Source organism: Pleurodeles waltl, chromosome 9 (assembly GCF_031143425.1).
Source record: "Pleurodeles waltl isolate 20211129_DDA chromosome 9, aPleWal1.hap1.20221129, whole genome shotgun sequence".
Lineage (NCBI taxonomy): Eukaryota > Metazoa > Chordata > Amphibia > Caudata > Salamandridae > Pleurodeles > Pleurodeles waltl.
This window is the reverse complement of record NC_090448.1, coordinates 82,165,155-82,182,291: the sequence shown is the minus strand read 5'-3', so window position 1 is coordinate 82,182,291 and position 17,137 is coordinate 82,165,155.

The following is a 17,137-nucleotide window of genomic DNA, read 5'->3' as shown; positions in this document are numbered from 1 at the left end:
CTTGTGTGCCACTGAGACACCTTGTTGACTTTGGACTGCCATTGCTCCTTTTTTCTTATGGACCTGTGCTACAAACTAACTGGGCCACTATACTGAGGATTTGGTCCACCAGCACCCCACTCTGTTAAACTAACCCTTCCTTTTTGTAATTTCAATAAACACAAGTACACATAACTGAAGGATTTGCACAGTTATTTTATTAACATGCAATGACTTGACCTTTGTTATCTTGTGCAAATGTAATGTAAACTGTGAATCCATCCACTGTACAGTCAGCTTGGGGACACATTAACAGTGCAAGAGCATGCCACAAGTCACCTTCCACCAAACTGTGTGAAAGTAGTCTCTAGGCATTACATGACTTCACAGTAGTGATTACACCAACATCTGTTAAAAGGGAAACCATTAGTGACATTCAAATGAGAAGTTAAAGGAAGTAAAGCAACATGAGCCCCTGTAACATAACAGCATACATTCATCTGTTCACATCAACTCACATTTTTGCACTGCAATTAATTGAAATGAAGCAACTTATGTAAGGGCATCAGACAAGATACCACAGTTTTAGCTATGCCATATTATCACTATGCCAATCCCTCCTCTGGACCACCTAGTCCAGGCCAAACTGTCAGGGGCAGTGAAGTCACAGAGCGGTTGTGTATTTACATTGTAACTCACACAACATTCTCAGCAACAAATGCTAAGTACTGTATGAAATGTGGACACAGTTTTACATGAGAATGTATTTGAAACAGCAAAGCAGTTGATACATTGCATAGGCAGAATAAATTTTTTCAAAATCATCATAGCACAGGCACGACTGACCACAGATGGAACAGTGTCAGGTTACAGAATGTACACATTTATACTTTGCACATCATAGCTGCCACTCAGCTCTTCATTGACATGGTGGTGTAATCAGAAGGACAGTCTTACCTGAGTGTAATTGGATGTATTGGTGTATCAGATGTGTCCTGTTGTCCACATCCTCCTCTTCCCCATCTTCATCACTGTCTTGAGTGTCCTCTGATGCAACAGGTGCAGTGCCTCCTAACTCTTCCTGTGGGAATGGCACATGCCATCTGATGGCCAAATTGTGAAGCATGCAGCATGCAGCAGGCAACCACCATCTGGCAGACCTTTCCAGGGGAGTAGAGTATGGATCCAGGGATCCACCAGTAATATGGAGGCACCGGAACCTGGCTTTAAGTAGCCCAAAAGTTATTTCAGTGACTCTTCTTGTCCGTCCCTGTGCCTCATTGAATCGATTCTCTGCACATGTCCTCAGATTCCTCACTTGTGTCAACAGCCCAGGTAGGTTTGGTTAGCCAGAGTCACCTGGAAATAGTGAGAAACACACATTACATGTGTAGTATAGCACAGAGGACAACTCCGGGTGACATACAGGGACATTGTGTGAAACATCATGCTCACCAATGAGCCAGACTCTTTCTCTCTGTAGTTGTGCCAACATCTGTGGGACACTGCTGTTCTTCATTACGTATGCATCATGCACAGATCCTGGAAACTTGGCAGTAACATGGGAAATATACTGATCATCAAGGCACACCATCTGCACATTTATAAAATGGTAATTCTTCCTATTTTGAAACACCTGCTCATTTATCCTGGGAGGGACCAAGGCAATATGGGTCCCGTCAATGGCCCCAATCACATGTGGAATGTATCCCATTGTGTAGAAAGCACCCTTAACAGTGGGCAAATCATCGGTTCGGGGGAACGAGATGTAGCTGCTCATGTGTTTCAGCAAGGAAGTCAAAACTCTACTCAGCACATTAGAAAACATTGGCTGTGACATATCTGCAGCCAAGCCCACTGTCACCTGAAATGATCTACTGGCCAGGAAGTGGAGCACTGACAGCACCTGTACTGTAGGAGGTATAGCAGTAGGACTACAAGGAGCAGGAATGAGATATGGCTCCAATTGTACACACAGTTCAATGATTGTGGCCCTGTCCAGACGATAGGTGAGAATTATATGGCATTCCTCCAGCGTAGCGAAGTTGACTAGGGGTATGCACTCTGGTGCATTCCACCTCCGCATTGGTTGGTATATGAACAAACCAAATATCACAAGTGTGTGATAGCAGGAAGGATAGACACACAACATAACAGTAAACAGAGTTGTCACATACATTTCAGACAACAAAGGACTGGAATCTGTTCTGGTATACTCTACATACAAACGGACTTCTGAAACCATACATTCTCATTAATTTGCCATACTGCCTCACAGATGTAGTCGGAGTTGTGAGACGTGATTTTATGATCATATTTAACATGTTTTGTCAACTACTCTTCTGCAAGCAGTGCACTGGTATGAGCTCTCATTTAAAAGTCAGAGTCTCCCACCAAACCTAAACTCTAGACTTGTTGGAATTGCCTTGGTGCATACCATATGTACCCATGACGAACATTTAATTGACTACCATGAGTACAGTCATCAGGAAATGGCACCCGCCCGCCCTGCATGCATAGGACAGGTGGAAGTGACTACACTCCGCCGGCGTTTGTTGTCATGGTGGAGGGTGGTCCAAACCGCTGTGCAACTCCTTATTGGTTAACATTGCAGTCTATGGAGCACAGGGGCCAATGATGATCACCACAGGCAGTGAAGGTGATCACCAGCGCAGACGAGACCGCCATTTTCAGTTTCCCATGTCACTTGTCTCTTGACTTCACCCAATCAAGACCTCCACTGCGTGAGCTGCTGTGTCCTGTGTCTGGAACCCACAATGGCCCGTGCTACAGGGAATAGGGCCCCAGCCTTGATGAGGTACTCATCATGGGCTGTCAATCCGATGCATGGAAAGACTCCCCGTGGCCATCCACCCTTGGAAACTCACCCCCCCCCATGGACCAAGCCCGCAACCTCGGGATCATCATGGACTCCAAACTCAACATGGACTGCCAAATCAACTCAGTCACATCCACCTGCTTCCGCACCCTCCACCTCCTATACAAGACCTTCAAATGGATCCCCCTCGAACAAAGAAGACCGTCACACACGCAGACTGGACTACGGCAACGCCCTCTATGCCGGGATCAATAAGAAACTCACCCGAACACTACAGAACATCCAGAACACCGCCGCCAGACTGGTCCTTGACCTGTCTTGACACTGCCACATCTCTCAACACCTGCGCACACTACACTGGCTTCCCATAGAGAAAAGAATCACATTCAAGATCCTCACCCACACACACAAAGCCCTCCACGACACAGACCAGCCTACCTGAACAGACGACTCAACTTCCACCTACCCCACAGGACCCTACTCTCAGCTCAGCTCTCTCTTGCCGAAGTACCCCGCATCAGGAAAACAAAAATAGGGGGATGCTCTTTCTCCCACCTCGCAGTCACCACCAGGAACACCCTTCCGCTCCACATCAGACAGACCACCGCCCTCCTCCACTTCACAGAGAAGCTGAAGACATGGCCTTTTGAAAAACCACCTCACTGTTGGATGCTACACGCCCCGCCCCCTCAGTGCTTTGAGAGCCTCGCGAGTGAACACTGATTGATTGATTGATTGATTGAGCCTTCGCATCCAAAAAACTGGAAGAGCTTGTGGATGGGGTCCTACCCTTGTATGGATAGTTGGATGAGCCTCCAGATCAACAGGTAAGCACCTTTTAGATATTTTGGATGCAACATGGCTTTACGTAGATGTATGTGTGTGCATGCAGGGTGTCCTTTAGGGAGTACTGTTTGCTGTATACATTATGTATACAGAGGTACGAGTGATGTGTAAGATGAATGTGGGATTAATGCAGTATGTAGTCCATTGTTGTAAAAGAAGGTAGTGTGTAGTTAATAGTGTCCTTCTGTCTGTGTTTCCTATGTGGGTCAGCACCATTCAGAAGAAAGGGTTATGGCATGCCGTTGCCAAGGACGTGCAGACCCAGGGGGTCCATAACCAGTGGAGCACCCACTGCAGAAAGAGGTGGGAGGACCTGCAACGCTGGGCCCGGAAGACTGCTGTGGCCAAGATGGGGAAGTCCTCCCAACGTGGGAGGGGTGCCAGTCAGACCCTGACCCCCTAATAGCCCACATACTGGTGGTTGCCAACCCAGAGTTGGATGGGTGCTTGAAGGCAGCAAGCATCCACAAAGGGGTGAGTACACACTGTGTACATTTCTTTCCTAATGCTTGGCATTGTCTTTACTGGCAAAGTAATAGTCAGTGTATGCCTCACTCTGCCCTTGTAGGTTATGTTGTTAAGTTCTGCATAGCCATGGTGAGTGGTATATACAATTGGTATTGGTCATTTGCTGGTATTACAGCATCAGTAAGGGCCTTCATCTTGATTCACCAGTGTTGGAGTGATGCTCTGATGTCCACTGCCTAGGTGGTGTGACCTGGCAATTGCACGTTGTGCAGTCACTTTGTCAGAGTAGTGTAGCTGTGCCTTTGCCAACAGGCAGACATGGATTAGTGAGTCTCAGTAGGTGTACAGATTGTTCTGTCTGCAGAGTTAATTTCAGCTGTTGTTTGCAGGCAATGGTGTGGTATTGTGGTTGTCACTGCATAGTGTTATTTAGCAGTGAGTCATTATGATGTGTATGCCATATGTTCTGTAATTGCTGTTATTGACCCTGTGCTCCCTTTCTTTCTTCCTCACCCTCCCTCCTTTACTTATCCTGTCCTTTAGTGCATTAGCATCATCTGGCTAAGGAGCAGGGGCACCAGCGAGTGGGGGAGCCGCAGCACACGGGACCCAGGAGGCAGTGTCCACTGTCCACTGACACCGAGGGGACCAGTGGATTGCAGGGCGAGGGGACCACCGGGGGGAGACAGGATCTACAACAACTGACTCAGATTCCTCCTCCAATAGGAGCTCCCTGGTGGTGGCGGACAGATCTGGGACCACCCTGTGTTCCAGCACCCCCTCCCAGTAGCCCCCCCACCCATTTGCCTGTGCTGCTCATTCAGGAGGGTGGGCATCTCCTTCGCCGCAGGCACCTCAGCCCCTGCACCAGTCATCCCTGCTGCCCTCACTGAGGAGGCTATTGACGTCCTGAGATCCATCTCTGTAGGGCAGTCAACCACAGTGCATGCCATCCAGGGGCTGGCATCCCAGATGCAGCAAGGCAATGCCTACCTGGAGGGAATTCACGGTGGCTTGACTGGCCTACTGAGAACATTTCAGGCTCTGGCCTCCTATTTGATGGCAGCCAGTGTCCCTAGTTCTCCATTCCCCCTCAACCTACCTGTACACAGTCCCAGAGCCCTCTTCCCCACCCATCCCAAGCACACAATAAGATAAGCATGCACCCAAGAGAACAAACAGGACTCGCAAAGACAAGCACCACAGATCACACCACAAGCATAGACACAGCTAACACACAGAAGCACACACAACAATAGCCACTGCCTCTACTGTCTCCCCGTCCACCTCCTCCCTCACAGTCACATCAGCACTCACACCTGCAAGCACTGCATCCTCAGTCCCAGATCCTGCCACCTGTTCAGCCTTGCCCACAGTTACCACAACAGCAGACATGCAGACTAGCACACCATTCACCACATGCGCAGTCACCACCACCATCATCACATTCACATGCAGCACACCCACCTTACTCGCAGACACCTCCCCTCCCTCTCTGCCCCCCTCCTCCCAAAACACATACATGCTCCCACTCAGACACCCAACAGCCATCTACCTTACACATCCACACTGTACATGCACCTACAACCCAGTCCAGCACACCTACACCTCCTACAACCACTCCCTCTACCACCAATCCCAAACCTCCTTCCACACTCCACCCTGCTGTACCTTTCTTGCCTTGACCTCCTCCCTTCCCACCCTGTGTTGTCCCGAAACGCATGGTCCACTCCCCCATCCCAGTCCCTTCAGCTCTCGGTCCTATCATGACCCCCATGGTGTTGCAGATGTCCCTCCCCCGCTAAAAAGACTCCTACTACAGAACACATGGCAGCCACTCCCAACCTATGCTCCAGGCCCGCTTCCCCACCCCCTAAATGAAGGACCAAAAGCCCACACCCTCCCAAACCAAAGTCCAAAGGCCCCCCTTCCAGGAAGAAACCACCCCCCACTTTTGGACTGGCCAGTGGCCTTTTTTTATAGTTCATTTCTTTTTTTGTGGTCGCTATTCCCACCAGAATACATTGGTTAAATCACAGGTATTTGTCCTGGCTTTGTTTACTTCTGGCTTATGTTATTGTTGTACTTTTCAGTGAATTGTTCTCTGTGTGTGGTATGTGTGTATGGTGTGTGTTGTGCGTGTGTGTGTGTCACTCTCCCCTCCCTCCCTTGTGTGCTAGGCAGCTGCACTCACCATTGTTGTCTTAGTCTGAGTCGCTGCTCTTGGCCTCCCATCACGTGGTACAGCATTGTTGACTCTACCCTTGTAACGAAGGTCTACCCCAACAGGCACTCTTGTTTTTTTCATATTGACTGGGAGCTTGAATGACATATATACTCTACATTGTTAGAGAATCAAGACTTGATGTATCAAGGAGTTTTGCACTCCATGGTAAAATATGTTAGTACGCCTGGCTTCTGTGCTATCTTTTTACCTTCTCTTCACTCTATCTTCTTTTTGGTCCTTCCCCTTGAAGCTATTTTGGAAGGGGTTCGAAGATGCCATCATGGTGCTCCACTCCCCAGAATTTAATCTCTGACTAAGCAGTTCTCAAGCTATGATAGGGCTTCAGGTAAAATGTAATATTATCAGTAAGAAATACTCAATTTTGGCAATGTTTTGTAACTGCTCACCTATTCTATCCTGTAAGTGGCTCACAAATGTCGCAGTTGTGTAACATTGCAGGATTACATTTCTGCTTGTAGCCAGGCCACTATCACACACACTGTATGGTGTTTTTTCCATTTGATTCTACCCCTGCACAATTGTGATTGCTATAGGCAACCTCCTTCCAAGGTACCCCTTTCCAAATACATAGACCTTCATTTTCAGTGTCCCTGGTTAGTTAGGTTGATGTAGCACGCCTGATAAACACTAGTGCCTTGGCGATCTTTATTTATTGGGTGTGATAAATAGCACCTATTAAACATTCTTCCCCAATAATGGGAAATAACATGTGGATTTTGTGTTTTACCACACCAACATTTTCTTTCCAGTAATAAACAGGCATTTTTACCTGGTTAAAGTCCACCCAATTTGACCTGCAGAAATGTAGCTCTAGAGTCGGACTTCATTGCACCCAGTAAGGTCTGCATAACTTTTAATTATGAGCTTTGTACAAACATGGCTTTAGTTGGAAATCAGACCAAACTCCCCTTTCCCCAAGCTGTTGCCAGCGCTTTGGTAGGAACATGACTGGTTGAGAATAAATTTAGCCTGTGCCTCACTTACAACTGTGGCATCCTTTCACTGCTGAGCGTGACACACTGCATCCAACACCTGCGGACCAAATACCTCGTTTTACCTTTATTCTGGCCATATCCCCTTTAAAAGGGCACTGCTACCTTTTTCACTTTCCTCAGCTGTAAGGTAGTTCAGTCTAGCAGCTGCCTTGGGAACACCTACAGTCTACCACCACTATACTCAGAAGACCCTTCAGCAAGGGTAACAGCACACCCTTGGTTCCCATGGATGGATAGGAGAAGAACAGCACCCTGATGAATCTAGGGAGACAGTAACCGTTTTAAAGTTTGTCAGGACATGACCTTGTAATCTGTGAAGTCATTATTATACAAAAATCTCAAATTATATTAGACTGTGCTGGGAATACTTAACACTTAAATTCTTTTGATTTCGACAAACACTGATTTCATTATTGAGTGCTAATTTTAGTAATATAAAAAATCCTAATTAAAATGAATGGTGAATGAACCACTCAACTCTTACAACTAGCAACTTGAGACCTTTGCATATTATGTTAGGTTTGATTATCTTCAAAAACCAGGAGCAGGCCATGAAAGCCAAAACTGGCTACCTTTGGGTTTGCTAATGATCCACCAGAGACCCTCAATTGTTGCCTCTACTTCTCATTCTTCCCCTGATCATTACACTGCTTTTGGAAGGCCCAACATGTTTTGGCACATCAGCCTTGCTGTTCTATCCCTCTGTTCTCATGCACTGCCAGTAGAAAGGGCTCTCCTGGATCTCTTTTTTCCTTCAATGAACAGTAGGCTTTGCTTCCAACCTCCTTTGTCAATGGAATTCCATGTCACTGGTGGCCTTTCTGCCAGGGTTTTTGTGGCAGTGCTACCACTGCAGAAACCCTGGTGGAAAGGCAGCTCCTAATACAGCTGTCAGTTTTCTGTGGACCGCCGGGTCGGAGATGCTCATCTCCGGCCCAGCAGCTCTGACCGCCCTGGCAGTATGAGTGAGGATGTGGTGGGTTGGCAGAGGCCAACCCGCCACACTCATAATGTGGTGAAACCGTCACCTTTGCTCTGTCGGTCAGGAGACCACGAGGGTCATAATGACCACCAAAGTGTGTAAAGCATTTAAGTATCACAAAACAGTAATTAAACAAAACACAAGAAAAATTGGATTAGGGGAACCGAAGATATGAATGAGTGTTTTTTAGCGCATAGAAATGAATAGCGTTAATCTGGTCATCTGGTCGTACCTCGACTGGGGCAAAGTCAAAGTTTAAGGCTGATAGTGATGGAGCCCTGCTCGGCTACAGGAAGCGGGAGGCCTCGGTCAAAAGTTTACCTTCGGACTTAGTCATTTTCTTGAAATTTTCTTCAGCAGGACGAAGTTGACAGACCAATCCGATGTCCCTGGAGCCCTTCCTTGGATACGTGTCGCAGGAGACCTTGGTGAAGATTTCTACGTTCGGATTTAGATGAGTTTTCAAGACGAAAATCTTTTGACTGGGCCAAACCTGAATCTTGATCCGACGTCCCTGGAGCCCTCTTCGGATACATTGGGACTTATCTTCAGCGATAGATTTTCTGAGATTTTCTTCAGCGGGACCAACCTGTAAGTCAGGCCAGGTCGCAGTTGAGGCAAACTGGCTAGACTCACTGCGGTGGGTCAGTCCCTCCATGGAGCTTTTCCAAAAAGTTCACCAATGTTCTCCAAACGTCTGGATCTTCTTCCAGAAGGTCTTTGAAAGTCCTTTAGGAGTCCATAGCTCACCCCAAATTTCCAGAAGCTCTGAGTTGCTCCTTGAAGGTGCGGACTCCAACTCCCAGAATTCACCTGGACCTCCAAAATGGCCACTGGACAGTGGTCAGCTGGTCAGTTTCTTCAAGATTTGATGCACAGTACTCTGGTTAGATATTTTCCACCTGTAACAAACAGGGAGTCCCTCCTTGAACCTATTGAAGCCATGCAAAGTTGTTCCTGTAGTGAATCCCAAGTGTGCATCTGGTGCAGTCCTTCAGAGTGCAGTGTCCAGGTGCAGCTCAGGGGTCCATCAGGGCAGCCCTTCTTCTTCTGATGTTTTTCCTTGTAGGGATCTGAGGTATGGGTCCAGCTCTGCCATATTTATCCTTGCTCCTGGGTGAAAAACAGGGGGGTCCTAGTTGTCCAGTCAGAAGCAGGATCCTTCCCTCTGTGATGACCAGTTCCTGGAAAGTGTAGCAAAAAACAATCCCAGGGAGCAACATTCTTCAAAAATCCAACATGCCTGAAAGTGAATTTTGGAGGTTGGATCTGGCTGAGCACACCCACTGGTATGGCTAAAATTCTAAACACACCCCTCTCCTGTCCTCTCCTAATCTAATCAAGAGTTCACCTAGTTGTCTGGGGTTGCAGGATGTGAGGGGTGTCCTGATCTGCTCCAAATGTCCTTCCATGTCTTTGAAGACCAGTTTGGCTGCTCTACCACACCCTGCTTCACTATCTGCTGAGGCAGATCTCCTCCCCCAGGCACATCCTTTGTGTTCAGCCCAGGCCACTTCATACCTCATCATGGCAGAGAAGGGCACTATAGAGCTGAAGTTGGCAACTTTCAGGTAGAGTTTTAAACCTCTTTACCTGAACTAGTTATATTAAATCCAACTATTGCAAGTTGTGGGATTTATTATGACAATCACTTTAAACTCAAAGTATCTGACACTTAAGGGGACTTTGTTAATTACAATAACGTCTCTCCATTTTAGCCTATGTAAGCCAGTCACTACAGTGAGGGAAAAACGAATTTGGCTGTTTTACTTCATCAGGGCTTATTTTTATAAAGTCCCTGCTTATAGTTACATGGCACCCAACCCTAGGGGCACATAGGACACACCCTAGGGGTGACGTATATGTAGAAATAAGGTAGTTTAGGACTTCAGAAGTACTTTTGATTCCAAAGTCGAAATTGCATATAACTTTAATTTAAAAGCAGCCAGCAAGGCAGGCCTACCTTTAAAATGACCCTGAGCACCTCAGCAGTGCACCTATGGGTGCACCACCTATGCTGGGGTCCCTAAACCTACATGCCCTACCATATACTACGGACTAATAGGTAGGTTGACATAGCCAAGTATAATTAGCCTAATTTGCATACTCATTTTACACAGAGAACAGGACCTGGGACTGGTTAGCAGAACCCAGGGCACGACCAGAGTCAGGAAAACACCAGCAAAAAGTGAAGAAGTGGGGCAAGAAGTAAGGGGGCCTCTGCAATCAGGCCTGTTTTCTCACAGTTGGCATTACAGAAGAAGGTAAAAGTAGTACGATTAATAAAAGTCCCTCATTCAATGGCTTGAAAACCAGAACTTGAAAATGCTTGTGGTTGGATGGAGTTGAATACCCAGATGATGTTGATTTATATTTATAGGCTGACTCTTTTGGATGTAGGTTCTAAGCGTTTGTTTCAAATAATGTGGGTAAGCATAAGTGACAAGACAAATAACATTGCTTGGCCTGATACCTATCTCATTTATCGCTTCAGCAGCCACTCCCTTGCGGTTGAAATTCTAATGGTTTGACATGGAGTGAAAGCTAATGGGGGTAACTATTTTATCTAAGATGCCCCTACATACTCCTATTGAGCCTTCATGAATTTTGGAGCCAAGGGCAGCAAAGGCACTACCAAGGCTACACATGACATGACAAAGGCAGCAGGAGAGACCCATAGCTACTGCAGTTTGTAGTCTATGAGGATTTGGTACCCATTCCCAATGCTGTTCCATTGGCATGAGCCACAATTCGGTCCCTGATACATTTTCAAAAGGCCTTCCCTTATGTTTTTCTTATTGCCAGTGTTTGAGGAAGATGTATTTATGTGTTGATTGCAGAGGTATTTGCTCACTTATGACTTTAAAATCGTGTCTTTGGTTGTGAAAGTCCTATGCTGCCAGGGAGTAAGAAACATGTTTCAAGGAAGGAGAAAGTGAGGGACGTTTGAGTGATTTTGACCATTTTCGGATGGAAGAGGGTCAAAAGCACATGATGCCATGAAAGGGTTGCCAGATGCTCTTTGAAGCACTGTATAGTCCGTAGGCAAGTTGGGTAGTGTGCATGCCAACATGCAATATACTAAGGATTGAGCTGGTACCCAGCCGATGAGTCCCTATCTTGAGCTTCATCATGTCTGAGCTGTCACTATTAGGCGACTCCCCTGCCCCCCCAGCAAGCACTAAACCCCCCTACCCCTCCAGACACAGTGACCATCCCTCCAGACACAGTGCCCCCACCCCTTCCAGGTACAGTGTCCCCCTCCCCCCATTCCCCTCCAGATACAGCACCGCCCTCCAGGTACAGTGCCCCCCTCCTTGCATACATGCACATGCACACAGACACCCCCACTCACCACGCACCATGCATACACTCATTCACCTACACTTACATACACACATTCACTCACATGCATCCATACTCGCATTCACTGCAACACTCATACACGCATTCAACCACGCATACTCACACCCATCCAAACACCATTCTCACACCCATTGAAACACTCACACGCAAACATGCATACTCACACCCATCGAAACATGCATTCACCACAACACTCATACTCACATACACACACACATATCCACTTACATGCACTCACTTCTACTTTCAGACATGCATACAACCACGCATACACACATTCATGCCCACACGCAGACAACACACACTCACACTCACACATGCGTACAACACCCCCCCCCCAGCCCCCTCTTCTGTTGGATGAGCAGTGCAACGCCCCACCATCAGGACACTGCCAGTCTGAATTACAGCTAATAATATGGCTGGTGGAGTCCTTCTGGAGGGGCGGGCCGGTGGTGGAACAGCCCCAGTGCTTGCGCCTTTCAGCACAACTACTGCTGAATTTCCACCCAAAGTGTGGTGGAAATCCAGCAGTACCCGTAATATGGTGGGTGGCTTATCACCCAGCAGGTATCAAGGTGCTGGGGGTAGCATGTAGATCAGTTAAAAAGCCAGGTCTTGAGGTCCTTTCTAAACTGGATCAGCAAGGGGGGTCGCCTGAGGTGTAGAGGCAGCGTGTTCCAGCTCTGTGCTGTGAGGTGGGAGAAGGATCTTCCTCCAGTTGAGTTCTTGCAGATCCTAGGGGTGGGGGCAAGGGCCAGCTGGATGGAGTGGAGCTGTCTGGTGGGAGTGTGGAAGGAGAGGCAGTGGTTGAAGTAGGCGGGTCTTATGGGTCTTAGGTCTTATGGTGTATGGCCTTGTATGCATTTGTGAGGCCTTGAAGGTGATTCTTTTGTTGACCAATAGCCAGTGGAAGTCTCTCAGGTGTGAGGTGAAGTGGTTGTGGGGGGATGTCCAGGATGAGTCTGGTTGAGGAGTTCTGAATTCTCTTTAGTCTTGTTTGGAGTTTCTTGGGGATGGTGGCATAGAGTGCATTGCCGTAGTTGAGTTTTCTGCTGATGACAGCTAGGGTGACTGTTCTTCTTGCCTTGATGGGGAACCATTTGAAGATCTTTCAGAGCAGGCGAAGGTTGTGGAAGCACAATGATGAAACAGCGTTGACTTGGTGGGCCATATAGAGCGAGGAGCCGAGGACGATGCTGAGGTTGCATGCATGGTCAGTGGGTGAGGGAGGACCCGAGGGCTGCAGCCCATGAGGACATGTCGCAGGTGGAGAACGTGAAGCCAAGGATGAGGACTTCAGTCTTGTCGGAGTTGAGGTTGAGACAGTTGTCTTTCATCCAGGCCGCGACTGCCTTCATTCTGTTGTGGAAGGTGAGGAAGAGAATTATCAACAAAAAGGAGGGATCGGGAGAATTATAGGTCCAGTGTACGTACTCCCAATATGATAAATCAATACAAAAAGTACACTGTTCCTAACTCTAGGGTGAACAATTAAAGTTTAGAAGCTAGAGCCCTCACACACCCAAAGGGTGTCATGCTTCATCATCGGGAAGCTCCTCGTCAGACCGGCAGGTGCAATGTCTGACGGGCTCCCCTTTCGGGGGCTCTTTGCCGGAGATCTTTTTATGTATGGTGGCTGCCGTTGAATCAAGAAGGTCAGGCACTCAATATGGCAGGAGAGTAGAAAAAATATTAAGATTGATTAGGGACCCCTCAACTGGTCTGTTTACTGGCAATATAAAGGGGTCACGATCAAGATTAAAAACATAGTTAAGTGGACAATGAGAATAATGCTCAACCACTTAAAAAAGCCTGGAGTACTGGGAAATTGTCACCTGACCCCTAGGGTCTGGTCAACATGTTTCGCGTAAATGTGGTCATTAAAGATCCTCTAACGCTTCATCAGGACCTATATCAAATTAGACTTCTCCTGGCTATATATAGATGAACTCACTAACCTATTATGTATGTGAGAAAAATTAGGTATCAGTCACTTACATTTTGAGTAAACTGTCCCGTCAAAAGTCACACGAAGAGGGCGGGGCGACCCGTTTTTTTTTTTTTTTGTTTTGTTTTTTGTCTACTCTCCTGCCATATTGAGTGCCTGACCTTCTTGATTCAACGGCAGCCACCATACATAAAAAGATCTCCGGCAAAGAGCCCCCGAAAGGGGAGCCCGTCAGACATTGCACCTGCCGGTCTGACGAGGAGCTTCCCGATGATGAAGCATGACACCCTTTGGGTGTGTGAGGGCTCTAGCTTCTAAACTTTAATTGTTCACCCTAGAGTTAGGAACAGTGTACTTTTTGTATTGAGGAAGAGAATTAGCCTGGTGTAGTCGGCATAGGAGACAATGTTGAGACCATTGTGTTTGACAATGTTAGCAAGTGGAGTCATGTACATATTGAAAAGGGTGGGCCTAAGGGAGGAGTCCTGGGGAACGCTGCAGCTCGTCTCCGTCGGTTCCAAGGTGTATGGTAGGAGCCGTACTCTCTGGCTTTGGCCAGTGAGGAAGGAACGTATCCACTCAAGGGCCTTGACGTAGAAGCCGGCGTCCATGTTTCACTGCCTTCCAAGAAGGTGACGGCCTTGTAGAGCAGTTGATTGTGCAGCACAGTTCTTGGGTGATGGTGGCACCGGCTCAGTCAACCTGTAGCTGATCGATAATAAGGATCTAAGGTTCACAAGGCTCCTTAGGATTTAAGGTTTCTAAGAGCAAAGACAACTAGAACTTCAGTCTTTGGAAACTTCGCAGTTCCCCCACCTCTAACGGAAGTTGGGGAATTATAGGAATGGTAGGGTGCAATATTTTAATGCCTTTCCTTGACAGGAAAGCAATGTTCACAATGTCCTCTATTAGATGAAGTCATATTGCATTTGTTAGAGCTGAGATTCTCCTTGATGAGTCATCATTTTCATTCATGACGCAAATTTGGGGTGCCTAAAATAGTGTATGAGGAAAGGCCACTCCACGGTGTTCAATGTAAATTTGTTTAGTTTTTTAAATTGGTAAAAAACTTGGAACATTGAAAAGTCCACAGCTTTCCCTATAGCTGACTAAGTTGGAGGGGGACAGTAAATATCAACTCTCCAAAGTCGAACAGTATTCCTATAGTGTCCTAGGTTGGATAAAGGCGGTGGAAAGGCTTCTGATAAGCCAAAACATGTTGCACTGCATTCACCTGAATAATTCCTGTCTGTCACTAAAGAGGAGTATTGTAATTCATGTTGGTACATTTATTCAGCTATTGGTTCACCCTTTACATGAGGTAGATAGCTACGATTTTGGTAGTGTTGCAGCCTCAGCAGTTCATAACAAGTCTTGGCTTCCACCAACCTCTATTTATGGTGTGTAGTTCATATGTTAAATGTTTCAGAGTTTCTAAACTTCCAACACCCTTCAAAAGTAAGCCTCAAGACTTTTTCCTTGACACCTCTTGAAAGGCAAAGCCCAAAGATGAGGTCCTTGGTAATCTATTGACATTGAGGAGGTACGTATTTCCTGGTGTTTTAGCAACACCAGTCAGTGCTTTACAGTACACCTGAATGAGGGTAGAGACATGGAAACTCTGTGGTTTGTATGTACCAAGGCATTTTGCATTTCCTAACAGTGTGATTCACAATTTCAGACAGTTAGAAAATGCAAAATGTAATTTTAGTATGTAAGAAAGGCATCATGTGAGCTATTAGTGGAGAACTCTCCTCTGTACATCTCATTTTGCGATTTCCAAATAGTGATTTCAACAAAATTGTTATTTGGAAACCGCAAACACTAAACATTCGTACATATGGCCCTATGTTCTCTCGCAGGTTCTTAAAGGTTACCTTGAATGTGAAGTCTAATGGGATGTCTATGCATGCAAAGATATGTGCCTCCACACCAACCATGAGTTTTTAATTGACCTACTGCCCTGCTTCCATTTCCCTGAAGTTGTTTTGGATGAGGTGGCCTCTACCATCATTTGCTTTATTGTTAAGGGGTGATTATTCACAAGGTCCTCTATCAGATGAAGTCATGATCTACTTGTTATGGGTGATATTCTCCTTGGTGTGTTATATTTGTCCTCCATACCAGCAATTTAGAACACCCCAGATAGTGTATGAGGAAAAGAATACATGGCACTACACAAACCCTGAGTCATTCATTAGTCTACTGTCACTATTTATGTGTGTGTATATGTGTGCATGTCCGTGTGTGTACATCTACATACAATAAACACACACACATATATATATATATGTATATACTGAAAAAAAATAAAGGTTACAGGGTTGTCCGTTAGGAAATAGAATAAAAAATAAAAAAAGAAATTCACTTAAAAAAACAAAGGTTAGAGGGATGTTATAGTTAGGCTCACTTTTTAAACGTACCAATCCTTAGCAATTCACCTGTTATAGTTAGAGTTCTCTCAAGTAACAATAACTCCTACCCTATGGTAACTATAACTTTCACCCCCACCATTTACAGATGTTTTACAAAACATTTAACAGCAAATACTATTTTGATATTATCAATGATGTTATGAAAGGTGTCATGAGTGCTGTAATTTGTGGGCTAATTAGCACTGCATGGCAGGGTGCAAGTTATAGTTACCTTAGGGCACAAGTTATAGTTACTTGTGCCAATCTAGCCCCGGGGGGCTAAATCCCCTGGGGCCTGACCAAAATATTTTATTATTTTTAGGGGAGGGGGGCCACGCAGCCCCCCTCCCAAGGCTGTTCTCAGCCTGGGGACCCCTTCCCCTGGGACCTAGTCTAATTATTTAATTATTTTGTGTTTTGTGGGAGGGGGCTCATGTGCCCCCTCTCACAAGGGCCAATCTTGGCTTCAGAGACCTCATCCCCCAGGGCCTGGCCATGTGACCTGGGTACACCTCCCAGGGAAACTAGTCACAATGTTGGGGACTGTAGAGGGAGCCTGAAGGCCCCCATGGTCCCAGCTGGCTCCCCACTTCCTGTGGAAGCCAGCATTGCTTCCACAGAGAGGGAGCTGTGGTGGGCTAAAGCAGCTTCCTCTCTGTGAGAGCGGTTTCCTCTGTATGCTTCCCTGCATCTCCACAGGCAGGCACACAGAGGAAACCTCTGCTCTGAAGAAGGGAGGGCTGTTTGACAGCTCTCCCTTCATCGTACCAGGGTGTTTGCTGTGACTTGGTGGCAGCTGTAAGGCTGCCGCCAAGCCACAGCAAACAGCTATGTCCAGGGGATGGGCACCCCAGGACATAGCAGGAGCCAGTCCTTGGGGGTGGCAGTCCCCAGGGCTATCAATGGCTTCTCGAGGAGACCCCCCCAGCCCCACTCCAACATAGAACAGTCCCATGGAGGTGGTGGTCCCTGGGACTGCCGGGGGGGCGCACACCCCACTGCACAATGCCCCTGGGAGGTGGCTGTCCTCAGTGTTTCTGGAAGGAGGTGAG